Below are 17,585 nucleotides of genomic sequence, written 5' to 3' on the forward strand. Positions count from 1 at the left end.
TTATGTGCAAAACCTGTCATCTGTCTGCTTGTTTATCTTTGAGAGTAAAGAAGATATAAGTGTTGAACAAGCGCAGTCTCATCATCTTGCTCAACTGCTTGCGCTGCAGCTCCCCAGCAGGGCTAACCTTTCTTGAACTCTATTGAAGTGCTGTCGGTTTTGTATATTATTTTGTCGGCGTGTTTATTTGCACTGGTGGCGATCTTTGATGCCCAGTGTATGTAATCTGCTGTCTGCTTGTGCTTTGTTATCATAGTGGCGAACTTTGATGCCCAGTGGATGTAATATGCCGTAATTTCTTTATTGTATAGTCTAGGTTTTTTCATATTCACGATGCTGCAGTTATTTTACTGTATATATCCTGCCTTCGCAGTAAACCGGCCAAACCGTAAAATTACGGTACATAATTGGGTCGTCATGCAATCACGATGTAGGTTGGGCCTGAAACGTGCCGAATAGCTCACGGGCCGGCAGCAGCCCGAAATGAACCCCGGCCCATGATTGTGCGAATCAAATCACGGGCTTTTAACAGGCCAAAATTGTCTCGGTCCTTGTTTGGCCCAATCAGATATCGGCTGCGAGCAGGCCGGATGCAAACCGGGCCGTAGTTAGGCCCAACTATATGACGGGCTTTTAACAGGCCAAAATTAATATAGGGCTAAAATGTTAAACGGGCCTTTAACATGCAAAAACTAATATCAGGCCGAATTACTAAGTGGGCCTTTAGCAAGTGGGCCCAAAAGCATAGTGTCCAGTTGACGGGCCGAATCTGATATGGGCCATAATTGAGCCCAAAGCCTCTTAAAGGGCCGGACCTGATCTGGGCCATAATTTGGCCCAGAACGTGGTAGGCTTTTAACGGGCCGGATCTCATATGGGCCACTATTAGGCGCGGAGCGTGGCAGGCCATTAATGGACCGGATCAAATATGGGCCGGCCCATTAATGTCGGTGAAATCTCGTCGGCCTACAGCTGGGCCGGCCCATTAATGTCGGCGAAATCTCGTCGGCCTTTAGCTGGGCCGGCCCATTATGATCCGCAAGAATCTTGTGGGCCTTTAACTGGGCCAGCCCATTATGCCACACAAAAATCTTGTGGGCCTTTACTTGGGCCGGCCCATTATGGCCCGCAAAATCTTGTGGGCCTTTAGCTGGGCCAGCCCATTATGGTCCGCAAAATCTCATGGGCCTTTAGCTGGGCCGGCCCATTATGGTCCGCAAAATCTTGTGGGCCTTCAGTTGGGCCTTCCCATTTAAACTTGATGGGTCAGCCCACGTGTCAACATATCATAGGCGCGTGTCGCCCATTGGATGAGTGACACCTGTGCCAACGCGGACCTGACACGTGTCTCCACCAGCCAATGATGATTTTACACGTGCAAAATCCCCATTGGTCGGGGCTGTTAACGGGTTATCGGATCCAAAACCCGACCCGATAGCTTGACGGTGTTCCGTTACGGTGGATGCCACGTGTCGGTCACCCTTGACGAAAGCACTTCTGTGACGCGCGATTTATCGTCATGGAAGTGGACACTTCCGTGATGATAATTTTGGTAATGTCATGGAACACTTCTACGACAGCATAGGTATGACTATCTTGATTCTGTCATAAATTTGTCATGGATGTACATGCATGACAAAAAACGCGACCTACTGCGACAAACACGTATCATCACGGAAGTGTATTTTTTTGTAGTGTAGATGAGTTTGTTAAGCGGTAACATGATAAAATTAGACTAATGAAGCATGTTTTTCTGCGTTATGACCAAACCACAGTTAAGTTTAAGGAACAAAGACAATAATAAATTGAAGGAATACACTACATGTAGAAGGACTGAAACAGAAAACTAATCCAGAAACGTGTAATAATAGATTAAAAAGGCTAAAAGTTACCACAGAAAGGTTGTATCTGCAATAACAAAGATGAGAAAGCGTGTGGATCTAAATTTAAAAAGGCAGTATTGAGGACCTGTTTGATAGAGAAGGGAAACTAACGGGCCTTTCTGTAAGAATAGCAGCACACAAGAGTGCAAGAAAGAAGGCTCCAGGGACTTGCGTGGAAAATCTTAAAAAATTGGACCATTTCTTGATTTGTGCATGTCATCCTTGCGCAGGGGCCATGCTAATCTTCTATGTATCGTTCCAATTTTATCAGATGTCCCCGAAGGGACGATTCTAGCCGCCGACTCTCCCTGGCTAGCCGATTCGGGACTAAACAAATGAGCGATTTTTTTGCCCACGGCGCTGTCCAGCCGAACCTAAACGCCATCGTGCGTGCGGTGGGCCGCCAGTTGCAAGCCGAATCTCTCTTGATGTGGCCCAAATTAATGGAAGAGCATAACGGGCCCTCGTATTTTTTCATGAAGGAATAACGAACAGTGCTTGGGCACTAAAAATAATACTATAGTTGTTGCCGCACGTGGGGGGAGGGCACATGCACGTTTAGGAAAGGAGGGATCAACAAATCCTTTTGGTTGTTCACAATTTATGAAAGGTGGATCATGCAAATCGACAAACCTTTTTAAAAAGCAAACTTGTGTGTGAAGGAGATTAGACGATCAAGTTGTTGCCACAAGCACACATTGCAAAGACCATAGTGCCAAAAGGTTCATGCTAAGCTAGCTTACTGAGTCTTTGGTGTGACTAGATATATAAAATGGTATGCAACATATATACTTTTCTACATGAAGATTGAGATTTCACCAGTAGTGACCTACGTAATTCACCAACCACTAGTTATTTTACACTAAAGATAGAAAGGTTTGAAGAAGGGATTCCTTCGGGTGATACCAGAATCCAACACTAGTGTCCGGGAGAGTTTTCTCACAAGTCTTAGATGAGTTTGTTAGGTGGTAACATGATCAAATTAGACTAATGAAACATGTTTTTTTGTGATATGACCAAATGACAATTAAGGTTAAGGAAGAAAGACAATAATAAATTGAAGGAATACACTACATGTAGGAGGGTTGAAACGGAAAACTAATCCAGAAACGTGTAATAATAGATTAACAAGGTTAAAAAGTTACTATAGAAAGGTTGTATCTGTAATAACAAAGAAGAGAAAGTGTGTGGATCTAAATTTTAAAAGGCAGTATTTAGGACCTCTCTGGTAGAGAAGGGAAACTAAAGGGCCTTTCTATCAGAATAGCAGCAGACACAAGTGCAAGAAAGAACGCTCCAGGGACTTGCGCGGAAAATCTCAAAAAAAATTGGACCATTTCTCGATTTGTGCGTGTCATCCTTCTGCAGGGGCCATGCTAATCTTCTCTGTATCGTTCCAATTTTATCGGATGTCCCCAAAGGGACGATGCTAGGTGCCGCGCAATGCCTTATAAACCAGTCCGACTCTCCCCGGCTGGCCGATGTGGGACTGAACCAACGAGCGTTTGTTTTGCCCACGGCGCTGTCCAGCGAAACCCAGATGCCATCGGGCGCGTGGTGGGCCGCCAGTTGCAAGCCTGATCTCTCTTGATGTGGCCCAAATTGATGGAAGAGCATAACGGGCCCTCGTGTTTTTTCATTAAGGAATAACAAACAGTGCTTGGGCACTAAAAATAATACTATAGTTGTTGCCGCACGTGGGGGGAGGGCACATGCACATTTAGGAAAGGAGGGATCAACAAATCCTTTTGGTTGTTCACAATTTATGAAAGGTGGATCATGCAAATCGACAAACCTTTTTAAAAAGCAAACTTGTGTGTGAAGGAGATTAGACGATCAAGTTGTTGCCACAAGCACACATTGCAAAGACCATAGTGCCAAAAGGTTCATTCTAAGCTAGCTTACTGAGTCTTTGGTGTGACTAGATATATAAAATGGAATGCAACATATATACTTTTCTACATGAAGATTGAGATTTCACCAGTAGTGACCTACGTAATTCACCAACCACTAGTTATTTTACACTAATGATAGAAAGGTTTGAAGAAGGGATTCCTTCGGGTGATACCAGAATCCAACACTAGTGTCCGTGAGAGTTTTCTCACAAGTCTTAGATGAGTTTGTTAGGTGGTAACATGATCAAATTAGACTAATGAAACATGTTTTTTTGTGATATGACCAAATGAAAATTAAGGTTAAGGAAGAAAGACAATAATAAATTGAAGGAATACACTACATGTAGGAGGATTGAAACGGAAAACTAATCCAGAAACGTGTAATAATAGATTAACAAGGTTAAAAAGTTACTACAGAAAGGTTGTATCTGTAATAACAAAGAAGAGAAAGTGTGTGGATCTAAATGTTAAAAGGCAGTATTGAGGACCTCTCTGGTAGAGAAGGGAAACTAAAGAGCCTTTCTGTAAGAATAGCAGCACACACAAGTGCAAGAAAGATCCCTCCAGCGACTTGCTCGGAAAATCTCAAAAAAAATTGGACCATTTCTCGATTTGTGCATGTCATCCTTGCGCAGGGGCCATGCTAATCTTCTCTCTATCATTCCGATTTTATCGGATGTCCCCAAAGGCACGATGCTAGCTGCCGCGCTCTGCCTTATAAACCAGTCCGACTCTCCCCGGCTGGCCGATGTGGGACTGAACCAACGAGCGTTTGTTTTGCCCACGACGCTGTCCAGCCAAACCCAGACGCCATCGGGCGCGTGGTGGGCCGCCAGTTGCAAGCCTGATCTCTCTTGATGTGGCCCAAATTAATGGAAGAGCATAACTGGCCCTCTTGTTTTTTCATTAAGGAATAACAAAAAGTGCTTGGGCACTAAAAATAATACTATAGTTGTTGCCGCATGTGGGGGGAGGGCACATGCACATTTAGGAAAGGAGGGATCAACAAATCCTTTTGGTTGTTCACAATTTATGAAAGGTGGATCATGCAAATCGACAAACCTTTTTAAAAAGCAAACTTGTGTGTGAAGGAGATTAGACGATCAAGTTGTTGCCACAAGCACACATTGCAAAGACCATAGTGCCAAAAGGTTCATGCTAAGCTAGCTTACTGAGTCTTTGGTGTGACTAGATATATAAAATGGTATGCAACATATATACTTTTCTACATGAAGATTGAGATTTCACCAGTAGTGACCTACGTAATTCACCAACCACTAGTTATTTTACACTAAAGATAGAAAGGTTTGAAGAAGGGATTCCTTCGGGTGATACCAGAATCCAACACTAGTGTCCGGGAGAGTTTTCTCACAAGTCTTAGATGAGTTTGTTAGGTGGTAACATGATCAAATTAGACTAATGAAACATGTTTTTTTGTGATATGACCAAATGACAATTAAGGTTATGGAAGAAAGACAATAATAAATTGAAGGAATACACTACATGTAGGAGGATTGAAACGGAAAACTAATACAGAAACGTGTAATAATAGATTAACAAGGTTAAAAAGTTACTATAGAAAGGTTGTATCTGTAAGAACAAAGAAGAGGAAGTGTGTGGATCTAAATTTTAAAAGGCAGTATTGAGGACCTCTCTGGTAGAGAAGGGAAACTAAAGGGCCTTTCTGTCAGAATAGCAGCACACACAAGTGCAAGAAAGAACGCTCCAGGGACATGCGCGGAAAATCTCAAAAATATTTGGACCATTTCTCGATTTGTGCGTGTCATCCTTGCGCAGGGGCCATGCTAATCTTCTCTGTATCGTTCCAATTTTATCGGATGTCCCCAAAGGGACGATGCTCGCTGCCGGGCTCTGCCTTATAAACCAGTCCGACTCTCCCCGGCTGGCCGATGTGGGACTGAACCAACGAGCGTTTGTTTTGCCCACGGCGCTGTCCAGCCAAACCAAGACGCCATCGGGCGCGTGGTGGGCCGCCAGTTGCAAGCCTGATCTCTCTTGATGTGGCCCAAATTAATGGAAGAGCATAACTGGCCCTCTTGTTTTTCATTAAGGAATAACAAACAGTGCTTGGGCACTAAAAATAATACTATAGTTGTTGCCGCATGTGGGGGGAGGGCACATGCACATTTAGGAAAGGAGGGATCAACAAATCCTTTTGGTTGTTCACAATTTATGAAAGGTGGATCATGCAAATCGACAAACCTTTTTAAAAAGTAAACTTGTGTGTGAAGGAGATTAGACGATCAAGTTGTTGCCACAAGCACACATTGCAAAGACCATAGTGCCAAAAGGTTCATGCTAAGCTAGCTTACTGAGTCTTTGGTGTGACTAGATATATAAAATGGTATGCAACATATATACTTTTCTACATGAAGATTGAGATTTCACCAGTAGTGACCTACGTAATTCACCAACCACTAGTTATTTTACACTAAAGATAGAAAGGTTTGAAGAAGGGATTCCTTCGGGTGATACCAGAATCCAACACTAGTGTCCGGGAGAGTTTTCTCACAAGTCTTAGATGAGTTTGTTAGGTGGTAACATGTTCAAATTAGACTAATGAAACATGTTTTTTTGTGATATGACCAAATGACAATTAAGGTTAAGGAAGAAAGACAATAATAAATTAAAGGAATACACTACCTGTAGGAGGATTGAAACGGAAAACTAATCCAGAAACGTGTAGTAATAGATTAATAAGGTTAAAAAGTTACTACAGAAAGGTTGTATCTGTAATAACAAAGAAGAGAAAGTGTGTGGATCTAAATTTTAAAAGGCAGTATTGAGGACCTCTCTGGTAGAGAAGGGAAACTAAAGGGCCTTTCTGTAAGAATAGCAGCACACACAAGTGCAAGAAAGAACACTCCAGGGACTTGCGCGGAAAATCTCAAAAAAATTTGGACCATTTCTCGATTTGTGCGTGTCATCCTTGCGCAGGGGCCATGCTAATCTTCTCCGCATTGTTCCAATTTTATCGGATGTCCCCAAAGGCACGATGCTAGCTGCCGCGCTCTGCCTTATAAACCAGTCCGACTCTCCCCGGCTGGCCGATGTGGGACTGAACCAACGAGCGTTTGTTTTGCCCACGGCGCTGTCCAGCCAAACCCAGACGCCATCGGGCGCGTGGTGGGCCACCAGTTGCAAGCCTGATCTCTCTTGATGTGGTCCAAATTAATGGAAGAGCATAACGGGCCCTCGTGTTTTTTCATTAAGGAATAACAAACAGTGCTTGGGCACTAAAAATAATACTATAGTTGTTGCCGCACGTGGGGGGAGGGCACAAGCACATTTAGGAAAGGAGGGACCAACAAATCCTTTTGGTTGTTCACAATTTATGAAAGGTGGATCATGCAAATCGACAAACCTTTTTAAAAAGAAAACTTGTGTGTGAAGGAGATTAGACGATCAAGTTGTTGCCACAAGCACACATTGCAAAGACCATAGTGCCAAAAGGTTCGTGCTAAGCTAGCTTATTGAGTCTTTGGTGTGACTAGATATATAAAATGGTATGCAACATATATACTTTTCTACATGAAGATTGAGATTTCACCAGTAGTGACCTACGTAATTCACCAACCACTAGTTATTTTACACTAAAGATAGAAAGGTTTGAAGAAGGGATTCCTTCGGGTGATACCAGAATCCAACACTAGTGTCCGGGAGAGTTTTCTCACAAGTCTTAGATGAGTTTGTTAGGTGGTAACATGATAAAATTAGACAAATGAAACATGTTTTTTTGTGATATGACCAAATGACAATTAAGGTTAAGGAAGGAAGACAATAATAAATTGAAGGAATACACTACATGTAGGAGGATAGAAACGGAAAACTAATCCAGAAACGTGTAATAATAGATCAACAAGGTTAAAAAGTTACTACAGAAAGGTTGTATCTGTAAGAACAAAGAAGAGAAAGTGTGTGGATCTAAATTTTAAAAGGCAGTATTGAGGACCTCTCTGGTAGAGAAGGGAAACTAAAGGGCCTTTCTGTAAGAATAGCAGCACACACAAGTGCAAGAAAGAACGCTCCAGGGACTTGCGCGGAAAATCTCAAAACAATTTGGACCATTTCTCGATTTGTGCGTGTCATCCTTGCGCAGGGGCCATGCTAATCTGCTCCGCATCGTTCCAATTTTATCGGATGTCCCGAAAGGCACGATGCTAGCTGCCGCGCTCTGCCTTATAAACCAGTCCGACTCTCCCCGGCTGGCCGATGTGGGACTGAACCAACGAGCGTTTGTTTTGCCCACGGCGCTGTCCAGCCAAACCCAGACGCCATCTGGCGCGTGGTAGGCCACCAGTTGCAAGCCTGATCTCTCTTGATGTGGTCCAAATTAATGGAAGAGCATAACGGGCCCTCGTGTTTTTTCATTAAGGAATAACAAACAGTGCTTGGGCACTCAAAATAATACTATAGTTGTTGCCGCACGTGGGGGGAGGGCACATGCACATTTAGGACAGGAGGGATCAACAAATCCTTTTGGTTGTTCACAATTTATGAAAGGTGGATCATGCAAATCGACAAACCTTTTTAAAAGCAAACTTGTGTGTGAAGGAGATTAGACGATCAAGTTGTTGCCACAAGCACACATTGCAAAGACCATAGTGCCAAAAGGTTCATGCTAAGCTAGCTTACGGAGTCTTTGGTGTGACTAGATATATAAAATGGTATGCAACATATATACTTTTCTACATGAAGATTGAGATTTCACCAGTAGTGACCTACGTAATTCACCAACCACTATTTATTTTACACTAAAGATAGAAAGGTTTGAAAGAAGGGATTCCTTCGGGTGATACCAGAATCCAACACTAGTGTCCGGGAGAGTTTTCTCACAAGTCTTAGATGAGTTTGTTAGGTGGTAACATGATCAAATTAGACTAATGAAACATGTTTTTTTGTGATATGACCAAATGACAATTAAGGTTAAGGAAGAAAGACAATAATAAATTGAAGGAATACACTACATGTAGGAGGATTGAAACGGAAAACTAATCCAGAAACGTGTAATAATAGATTAACAAGGTTAAAAAGTTACTACAGAAAGGTTGTATCTGTAATAACAAAGAAGAGAAAGTGTGTGGATCTAAAATTTAAAAGGCAGTATTGAGGACCTCTCTGGTAGAGAAGGGAAACTAAAGGGCCTTTCTCTAAGAATAGCAGCACACACAAGTGCAGGAAAGAACGCTCCAGGGACTTGCACGGAAAATCTCAAAATAATTTGGACCATTTCTCGATTTGTGCGTCTCATCCTTGCGCAGGGGCCATGCTAATCTTCTCTGTATCGTTCCAATTTTATCCGATGTCCCCAAAGGGACGATGCTAGCTGCAGCGCTCTGCCTTATAAACCAGTCCGACTCTCCCCGGCTGGCCGATGTGGGACTAAACCAACGAGCGTTTGTTTTGCCCACGGCGCTGTCCAGCCAAACCCAGACGCCATCAGGCGCGTGGTGGGCCGCCAGTTGCAAGCCTGAGCTCTCTTGATGTGGCCCAAATTAATGGAAGAGCATAACGGGCCCTCGTGTTATTTCATTAAGGAATAAGAAACAGTGCTTGGGCACTAAAAATAATACTATAGTTGTTGCCGCACGTCGGGGGAGGGCACATGCACGTTTAGGAAAGAAGGGATCAACAAATCCTTTTGGTTATTCACAATTTATGAAAGGTGGATTATGTAAATCGACAAACATTTTTAAGAAGAAAACTTGTGTGTGAAGGAGATTAGACGATCAAATTGTTGCCACAAGCACACATTGCAAAGACCATAGTGCCAAAAGGTTCATGCTAAGCTAGCTTACCGAGTCTTTGGTGTGACTAGATATATAAAATGGTATGCAACATATATACTTTTCTACATGAAGATTGAGATTTCACCAGTTGTGACCTACGTAATTCACCGACCACTAGTTATTTTACACTAAAGATAGAAAGGTTTGAAGAAGGGATTCTTTCGAGTGATACCAGAATCCAACACTAGTGTCCGGGAGAGTTTTGTCACAAGTCTTAGATGAGTTTGTTAGGTGGTAACATCATCAAATTAGACTAATGAAACATGTTTTTTTGCGATATGTCGGAATCACAGTTAAGCTTAAGGAACAAAGACAATAATAAATTGAAGGAATAAACTACATGTAGGAGGACTGAAACGGTAAACTAATCTAGAAACATGTAATAATATATTAGAAAGGCTAAAAAGTTACTACAGAAAGGTTGTATCTGCAATAACAAAGACGGGAAAGCACGTGGATCAAAATTTAAAAAGGCAGAACTGAGGACCTCTCTGATAGAGAAGGCAAATTAAAGGGCCTTTGTGTAAGAATAGCAGCACACACAAGTGAAAGAAAGAACGCTCCAGTGACTTGCGTGGAAAATCTCAAAAAAAATTGGACCATATCTCGATTTGTGCGTGTCATCCTTGCGCAGGGGCCATGCTAATATTCTCTGTATCATTCCAATTTTATCGGATGTCCCCGAAGGGAGCTGCCGTGCTCTGCCTTAAAAACTAGTCCGACTCTCCCCGGCTGGCCGGTGTGGGACTAATCCAACGAGCGTTTGTTTTGCCCATGGCGCTATCCAACCAAACCCAGACGCCATCGGGCGCGTGGTGGGCGCGAGTTGCAAGCCGGATCTCTCTTCATGTGGCCCAAATTAATGGAAGAGCATAACGGGCCCCCGTGTTTTTTCATTAGGGAATAACGAACGGTGCTTGGGCACTAAAACTAATACTATAGTTGTTGCCGCACGTGGGGGGAGGTCACAGGCACGTTTAGGAAAGGAGGGATCAACAAATCCTTTTGGTTGTTCACAATTTATGAAAGGTGGATCATGCAAATCGACAACCCTTTTTAAAAAGAAAACTAGTGCGTGAAGGAGATTAGACGGTCAAGTTGTTGCCACAAGCACACATTGCAAAGACCATAGTGCCAAAAGGTTCATGCTAAGATAGCTTACTGAGTCTTTGGTGTGACTAGATATATAAAATGGTATGCAACATATATACTTTTCTACATGAAGATTGAGATCTCACCACTAGTGACCTACGTAATTCACCAACCACTAGTTATTTTACACTAAAGATAGAAAGGTTTGAAGAAGGGATTCCTTCGGGTGATACCAGAATCCAACACTAGTGTCCGGGAGAGTTTTCTCACAAGTCTTAGATGAGTTTGTTAGGTGGTAACATGATCAAATTAGACTAATGAAACATGTTTTCTTGTGATATGAACAAATGACAATTAAGGTTAAGGAAGAAAGACAATAATAAATTGAAGGAATACACTACCTGTAGGAGGATTGAAACGGAAAACTAATCCAGAAACGTGTAATAATAGATTAATAAGGTTAAAAAGTTACTACAGAATGGTTGTATCTGTAATAACAAAGAAGAGAAAGTGTGTGGATCTAAATTTTAAAAGGCAGTATTGAGGACCTCTCTGGTAGCGAAGGGAAACTAAAGGGCCTTTCTGTAAGAATAGCAGCACACACAAGTGCAAGAAAGAACGCTCCAGGGACTTGCGCGGAAAATCTCAAAAAAATTGGACCATTTCTCGATTTGTGCGTGTCATCCTTGCGCAGGGGCCATGCTAATCTTCTCTATATCGTTCCAATTTTATCGGATGTCCCCAAAGGGACGATGCTAGCTGCCGCGCTCTGCCGTATAAACCAGTCCGACTCTCCCCGGCTGGCCGATGTGGGACTGAACCAACGAGCGTTTGTTTTGCCCACGGCGCTGTCCAGCCAAACCCAGACGCCATCGGGCGCGTGGTGGGCCGCCAGTTGCAAGCCTGATCTCTCTTGATGTGGCCCAAATTAATGGAAGAGCATAACGGGCCCTCGTGTTTTTTCATTAAGGAATAACAAACAGTGCTTGGGCACTAAAAATAATTCTATAGTTGTTGCCGCATGTGGGGGGAGGGCACATGCACATTTAGGAAAGGAGGGATCAACAAATCCTTTTGGTTGTTCACAATTTATGAAAGGTGGATCATGCAAATCGACAAACCTTTTTAAAAAGAAAACTTGTGTGTGAAGGAGATTAGACGATCAAGTTGTTGCCACAAGCACACATTGCAAAGACCATAGTGCCAAAAGGTTCATGCTAAGCTAGCTTACTGAGTCTTTGGTGTGACTAGATATATAAAATGGTATGCAACATATATACTTTTCTACATGAAGATTGAGATTTCACCAGTAGTGACCTACGTAATTCACCAACCACTAGTTATTTTACACTAAAGATAGAAAGGTTTGAAAGAAGGGATTCCTTCGGGTGATACCAGAATCCAACACTAGTGTCCGGGAGAGTTTTCTCACAAGTCTTAGATGAGTTTGTTAGGTGGTAACATGATCAAATTAGACTAATGAAACTTGTTTTTTTGTGATATGACCAAATGACAATTAAGGTTAAGGAAGAAAGACAATAATAAATTGAAGGACTACACTACATGTAGGAGGATTGAAACGGAAAACTAATCCAGAAACGTGTAATAATAGATTAACAAGGTTAAAAAGTTACTACAGAAAGGTTGTATCTGTAATAACAAAGAAGAGAAAGTGTGTGGATCTAAATTTTAAAAGGCAGTATTGAGGACCTCTCTGGTAGAGAAGGGAAACTAAAGGGCCTTTCTCTAAAAATAGCAGCACACATAACTGCAAGAAAGAACGCTCCAGGGACTTGCGCGGAAAATCTCAAAAAAAATTGGACCGTATCTCGATTTGTCCGTGTCATCCTTGCGCAGGGGCCATGCTAATCTTCTCTATATCGTTCCAATTTTATCGGATGTCCCCAAAGGGACGATGCTAGCTGCCGCGCTCTGCCTTATAAACCAGTCCGACTCTCCCCGGCTGGTCGATGTGGGACTAAACCAACGAGCGTTTGTTTTGCCCACGGCGCTGTCCAGCCAAACCTAGACGCCATCGGGCGCGTGGTGGGCCGCCAGTTGCAAGCCTGATCTCTGTTGATGTGGCCCAAATTAATGGAAGAGCATAACGGGCCCTCGTGTTTTTTCATTAAGGAATAACAAACAGTGCTTGGGCACTAAAAATAATACTATAGTTGTTGCCGCACGTGGGGGGAGGGCACATGCACGTTTAGGAAAGGAGGGATCAACAAATCCTTTTGGTTGTTCACAATTTATGAAAGGTGGATTATGTAAATCGACAAACCTTTTTAAGAAGCAAACTTGTGTGTGAAGGAGATTAGACGATCAAGTTGTTGCCACAAGCACACATTGCAAAGACCATAGTGCCAAAAGGTTCATGCTAAGCTAGCTTACCGAGTCATTGGTGTGACTAGATATATAAACTGGTATGCAACATATATACTTTTCTACATGAAGATTGAGATTTCACCAGTAGTGACCTACGTAATTCACCGACCACTAGTTATTTTACACTAAAGATAGAAAGGTTTGAAGAAGGGATTCTTTCGAGTGATACCAGAATCCAACACTAGTGTCCGGGAGAGTTTTCTCACAAGTCTTAAATGAGTTTGTTAGGTGGTAACATGATCAAATTAGACTAATGAAACATGTTTTTTTGCGATATGTCGGAATCACAGTTAAGCTTAAGGAACAAAGACAATAATAAATTGAAGGAATAAACTACATGTAGGAGGACTGAAACGGTAAACTAATCTAGAAACATGTAATAATATATTAGAAAGGCTAAAAAGTTACTACAGAAAGGTTGTATCTGCAATAACAAAGACGGGAAAGCACGTGGATCAAAATTTAAAAAGGCAGAACTGAGGACCTCTCTGATAGAGAAGGCAAATTAAAGGGCCTTTGTGTAAGAATAGCAGCACACACAAGTGAAAGAAAGAACGCTCCAGTGACTTGCGTGGAAAATCTCAAAACAAATTGGACCATATCTCGATTTGTGCGTGTCATCCTTGCGCAGGGGCCATGCTAATATTCTCTGTATCATTCCAATTTTATCGGATGTCCCCGAAGGGAGCTGCCGTGCTCTGCCTTAAAAACCAGTCCGACTCTCCCCGGCTGGCCGGTGTGGGACTAATCCAACGAGCGTTTGTTTTGCCCATGGCGCTATCCAACCAAACCCAGACGCCATCGGGCGCGTGGTGGGCGCGAGTTGCAAGCCGGATCTCTCTTCATGTGGCCCAAATTAATGGAAGAGCATAACGGGCCCCCGTGTTTTTTCATTAGGGAATAACGAACGGTGCTTGGGCACTAAAACTAATACTATAGTTGTTGCCGCACGTGGGGGGAGGTCACAGGCACGTTTAGGAAAGGAGGGATCAACAAATCCTTTTGGTTGTTCACAATTTATGAAAGGTGGATCATGCAAATCGACAACCCTTTTTAAAAAGAAAACTTGTGCGTGAAGGAGATTAGAAGGTCAAGTTGTTGCCACAAGCACACATTGCGAAGACCATAGTGCCAAAAGGTTCATGCTAAGATAGCTTACTGAGTCTTTGGTGTGACTAGATATATAAAATGGTATGCAACATATATACTTTTCTACATGAAGATTGAGATTTCACCAGTTGTAACCTACGTAGTTCACGGACCACTAGTTATTTTACACTAAAGATAGAAAAGTTTGAAGAAGGGATTCTTTCGGGTGATACCAGAATCCAACACTAGTGTCCGGGAGAGTTTTCTCACAAGTCTTAGATGAGTTTGTTAGGTGGTAACATAATCAAATTAGACTAATGAAACATGTTTTTTTGCGATATGACCAAATGACAATTAAGGTTAAGGAAGAAAGACAATAATAAATTGAAGGAATACACTACATGTAGGAGGATTGAAACAGAAAACTAATTCAGAAACGTGTCATAATAGATTAACAAGGCTAAGAAGTTACTACAGAAAGGTTGTATCTGTAATAACAAAGAAGAGAAAGTGTGTGGATCTAAATTTTAAAAGGCAGCACTGAGGACCTCTCTGATAGAGAAGGGAAACTAAAGGACCTTTCTGTAAGAATAGCAGCACACACAAGTGCAAGAAAGAACGCTCCAGGGACTTGCGCGGAAAATCTCAAAAAAAATTGGACCATTTCTCAATTTGTGCGTGTCATCCTTGTGCAAGGGCCAGGCTAATCTTCTCTGTATCGTTCCAATTTTATCGGATGCCCCCAAAGGGACCATGCTAGTTGCCGCGCTCTGCCTTATAAACCAGTCCGACTCTCCCCGGCTGGCCGATGTGGGACTAAACCAACGAGCGTTTGTTTTGCCCACGGCGCTGTCCAGCCAAACCCAGACGCCATTGGGCGCGTGGTGGGCGCCAGTTGCAAGCCGGATCTCTCTTCATGTGGCCCAAATTAATGGAAGAGCATAACGGGCCCTCATGTTTTTTCATTAGGGAATAACGAACGGTGCTTGGGCACTAAAAATAATACTATAGTTGTTGCCACACGTGGGGGGGGGGGGCACATGCACGTTTAGGGAAGGAGGGATCAACAAATCCTTTTGGTTGTTCACAATTTATGAAAGGTGGATTATGCAAATCGACAAACCTTTTTAAAAAGCAAACTTGTGCGTGAAGGAGACTAGACAATCAAGTCGTTGCCACAAGGACATATTGCAAAGACCATAGTGACAAAAGGTTCATGCTAAGCTAGCTTACCGTGTCTTTGGTGTGACTAGATGTATAAAATGGTATGCAACATATATACTTTGCTACATGAAGATTGAGATTTCACCAGTTGTGACCTACGTAATTCATCGACCACTAGTTATTGTACACTAAAGATAGAAAGGCTTGAAGAAGGGATTCATTTGGGTGATACCAGAATCCAACACTAGTGTCCGGGAGAGTTTTCTCACAAGTCTTAGATGTGTTTGTTAGGCGGTGACATGATAAAATTAGACTAATGAAACATGTTTTTTGCGCTATGACCAAACCACAGTTAAGGTTAAGGAACAAAGACAATAATAAATTGAAGGAATGCACTACCTGTAGAAGGACTGAAACAGAAAACTAATCCAGAAACGTCTAATAATAGTTTAAAAAGGCTAAAAAGTTGCCACAGAAAGGTTGTATCTTCAATAACAAAGTAGAGAAAGCGTGTGGATCTAAATTTAAAAAGGCAGTATTGAGGACCTCTCTGATAGAGAAAGGAAACTAAAGGGCCTTTCAGTAAGAATAGCAGCACACACAGGAGTGAAAGAAAGAAGGCTCCAGGTACTTGCGTCGAAAATCTCAAAAAAAATTGGACCATTTCTTGATTTGTGCGTGTCATCCTTGCGCAGGGGCCATGCTAATCTTCTCTGTATCGTTCCAATTTTATCGGATGTCCCAGAAGGGACGATGCTAGCTGCCGCACTCTGCCTTACAAACCAGTCCGACTCTCCCCGGCTGGCCGATGTGGGACTAAACCAACGAGCGTTTGTTTTGCCCATGGCGCTGTCCAGCCAAACCCAGACGCCATCGGGCGTGTGGTGGGCCGCCAGTCGCAAGTCGGATCTCTCTTCACGTGGCCCAAATTAACGGAAGAGCATAACGGGCCGTCGTGTTTTTTCATTAGGGAATAACGAACGGCGCTTGGGCACTAAAAATAATACTATAGTTCTTGCCGCACGTGGGGGGGGGGGCACATGCACGTTTAGGGAAGGAGGGATCAACGAATCCTTTTGGTTGTTCACAATTTATGAAAGGTGGATTATGCAAATCGACAAACCTTTTTTTAAAAGCAAACTTGTGCGTGAAGGAGACTAGACGATCAAGTCGTTGCCACAAGTACATATTGCAAAGACCATAGTGCCAAAAGGTTCATGCTAAGCTAGCTTACCGTGTCTTTGGTGTGACTAGATGTATAAAATGGTATGCAACATATATAGTTTACTACATGAAGATTGAGATTTCACCAGTTGTGACCTACGTAATTCATCGACCACTAGTTATTCTACACTAAAGATAGAAAGGCTTGAAGAAGGGATTCTTTTGGGTGATACCAGAATCCAACACTAGTGTCCGGGAGAGTTTTCTCACAAGTCTTAGATGAGTTTGTTAGGCGGTGACATGATAAAATTAGACTAATGAAACATGTTTTTTGCGCTATGACCAAACCACAGTTAAGGTTAAGGAACAAAGACAATAATAAATTGAAGGAATGCACTACCTGTAGAAGGACTGAAACAGAAAACTAATCCAGAAACGTGTAATAATAGATTAAAAAGGCTAAAAAGTTGCCATAGAAAGGTTATATCTGCAATAACAAAGATGAGAAAGCGTGTGGATCTAAATTTAAAAAGGCAGTATTGAGGACCTCTCTGATAGAGAAAGGAAACTAAAGGGCCTTTCAGTAAGAATAGAAGCACACACAGGAGTGCAAGAAAGAAGGCTCCAGGTACTTGCGTGGAAAATCTCAAAAAAAAATTGGACCATTTCTCGATTTGTGCTTGTCATCCTTGTGCAGGGGCCATGCTAATCTTCTCTGTATCGTTCCAATTTTATCGGATGTCCCAGAAGGGATGATGCTAGCTGCCGCGCTCTGCCTTATAAACCAGTCCGACTCTCCCCGGCTGGCCGATCTGGGACTAAACCAACGAGCGTTTGTTTTGCCCATGGCGCTATCCAGCCAAACCCAGACGCCATCGGGCGCGTGGTGGGCCGCCAGTTGCGTGCCGGATCTCTCTTCATGTGGCCCGAATTAATGGAAGAGCATAACGGGCCCTCGTGTTTTTTCATTAGGGAATAACGAACGGTGCTTGGGCACTAAAAATAATACTATAGTTCTTGCCGCACGTGGGGGGGGCACATGCACGTTTAGGGAAGGAGGGATCAACGAATCCTTTTGGTTGTTCACAATTTATGAAAGG

The 17,585-nt window shown here is 42.7% G+C and overlaps 14 non-coding genes across 14 annotated transcripts; all 14 read right to left on the reverse strand.

Moving 5' to 3' along the window:
* Positions 1–2,067: 2,067 nt before the first annotated feature.
* Positions 2,068–2,170, reverse strand: LOC120965564 (U6 spliceosomal RNA). Its single transcript, XR_005758609.1, has one exon. It is a non-coding gene; the product is annotated as a U6 spliceosomal RNA (small nuclear RNA).
* Positions 2,171–3,205: 1,035 nt separating this feature from the next.
* On the reverse strand, positions 3,206–3,308 carry LOC120965558 (U6 spliceosomal RNA). The gene has a single exon (XR_005758603.1). It is a non-coding gene; the product is annotated as a U6 spliceosomal RNA (small nuclear RNA).
* A 1,059-nt stretch (positions 3,309–4,367) lies between these two features.
* On the reverse strand, positions 4,368–4,470 carry LOC120965598 (U6 spliceosomal RNA). The gene has a single exon (XR_005758643.1). It is a non-coding gene; the product is annotated as a U6 spliceosomal RNA (small nuclear RNA).
* A 1,059-nt stretch (positions 4,471–5,529) lies between these two features.
* LOC120965552 (U6 spliceosomal RNA) lies at positions 5,530–5,632 on the reverse strand. Its single transcript, XR_005758597.1, has one exon. It is a non-coding gene; the product is annotated as a U6 spliceosomal RNA (small nuclear RNA).
* A 1,058-nt stretch (positions 5,633–6,690) lies between these two features.
* On the reverse strand, positions 6,691–6,793 carry LOC120965559 (U6 spliceosomal RNA). The gene has a single exon (XR_005758604.2). It is a non-coding gene; the product is annotated as a U6 spliceosomal RNA (small nuclear RNA).
* A 1,059-nt stretch (positions 6,794–7,852) lies between these two features.
* On the reverse strand, positions 7,853–7,955 carry LOC120965596 (U6 spliceosomal RNA). Its single transcript, XR_005758641.2, has one exon. It is a non-coding gene; the product is annotated as a U6 spliceosomal RNA (small nuclear RNA).
* A 1,059-nt stretch (positions 7,956–9,014) lies between these two features.
* Positions 9,015–9,117, reverse strand: LOC120965560 (U6 spliceosomal RNA). Its single transcript, XR_005758605.2, has one exon. It is a non-coding gene; the product is annotated as a U6 spliceosomal RNA (small nuclear RNA).
* Positions 9,118–10,176: 1,059 nt separating this feature from the next.
* Positions 10,177–10,280, reverse strand: LOC120965602 (U6 spliceosomal RNA). Its single transcript, XR_005758647.2, has one exon. It is a non-coding gene; the product is annotated as a U6 spliceosomal RNA (small nuclear RNA).
* Positions 10,281–11,328: 1,048 nt separating this feature from the next.
* Positions 11,329–11,431, reverse strand: LOC120965581 (U6 spliceosomal RNA). The gene has a single exon (XR_005758626.2). It is a non-coding gene; the product is annotated as a U6 spliceosomal RNA (small nuclear RNA).
* A 1,060-nt stretch (positions 11,432–12,491) lies between these two features.
* LOC141024772 (U6 spliceosomal RNA) lies at positions 12,492–12,594 on the reverse strand. Its single transcript, XR_012186269.1, has one exon. It is a non-coding gene; the product is annotated as a U6 spliceosomal RNA (small nuclear RNA).
* A 1,059-nt stretch (positions 12,595–13,653) lies between these two features.
* LOC141024779 (U6 spliceosomal RNA) lies at positions 13,654–13,757 on the reverse strand. The gene has a single exon (XR_012186276.1). It is a non-coding gene; the product is annotated as a U6 spliceosomal RNA (small nuclear RNA).
* Positions 13,758–14,806: 1,049 nt separating this feature from the next.
* LOC120965579 (U6 spliceosomal RNA) lies at positions 14,807–14,909 on the reverse strand. Its single transcript, XR_005758624.2, has one exon. It is a non-coding gene; the product is annotated as a U6 spliceosomal RNA (small nuclear RNA).
* Positions 14,910–15,970: 1,061 nt separating this feature from the next.
* LOC120970747 (U6 spliceosomal RNA) lies at positions 15,971–16,073 on the reverse strand. The gene has a single exon (XR_005765347.2). It is a non-coding gene; the product is annotated as a U6 spliceosomal RNA (small nuclear RNA).
* Positions 16,074–17,136: 1,063 nt separating this feature from the next.
* On the reverse strand, positions 17,137–17,239 carry LOC120965542 (U6 spliceosomal RNA). Its single transcript, XR_005758587.2, has one exon. It is a non-coding gene; the product is annotated as a U6 spliceosomal RNA (small nuclear RNA).
* Positions 17,240–17,585: the final 346 nt, after the last annotated feature.

This window comes from Aegilops tauschii, chromosome 5 (assembly GCF_002575655.3).
Source record: "Aegilops tauschii subsp. strangulata cultivar AL8/78 chromosome 5, Aet v6.0, whole genome shotgun sequence".
Lineage (NCBI taxonomy): Eukaryota > Viridiplantae > Streptophyta > Magnoliopsida > Poales > Poaceae > Aegilops > Aegilops tauschii.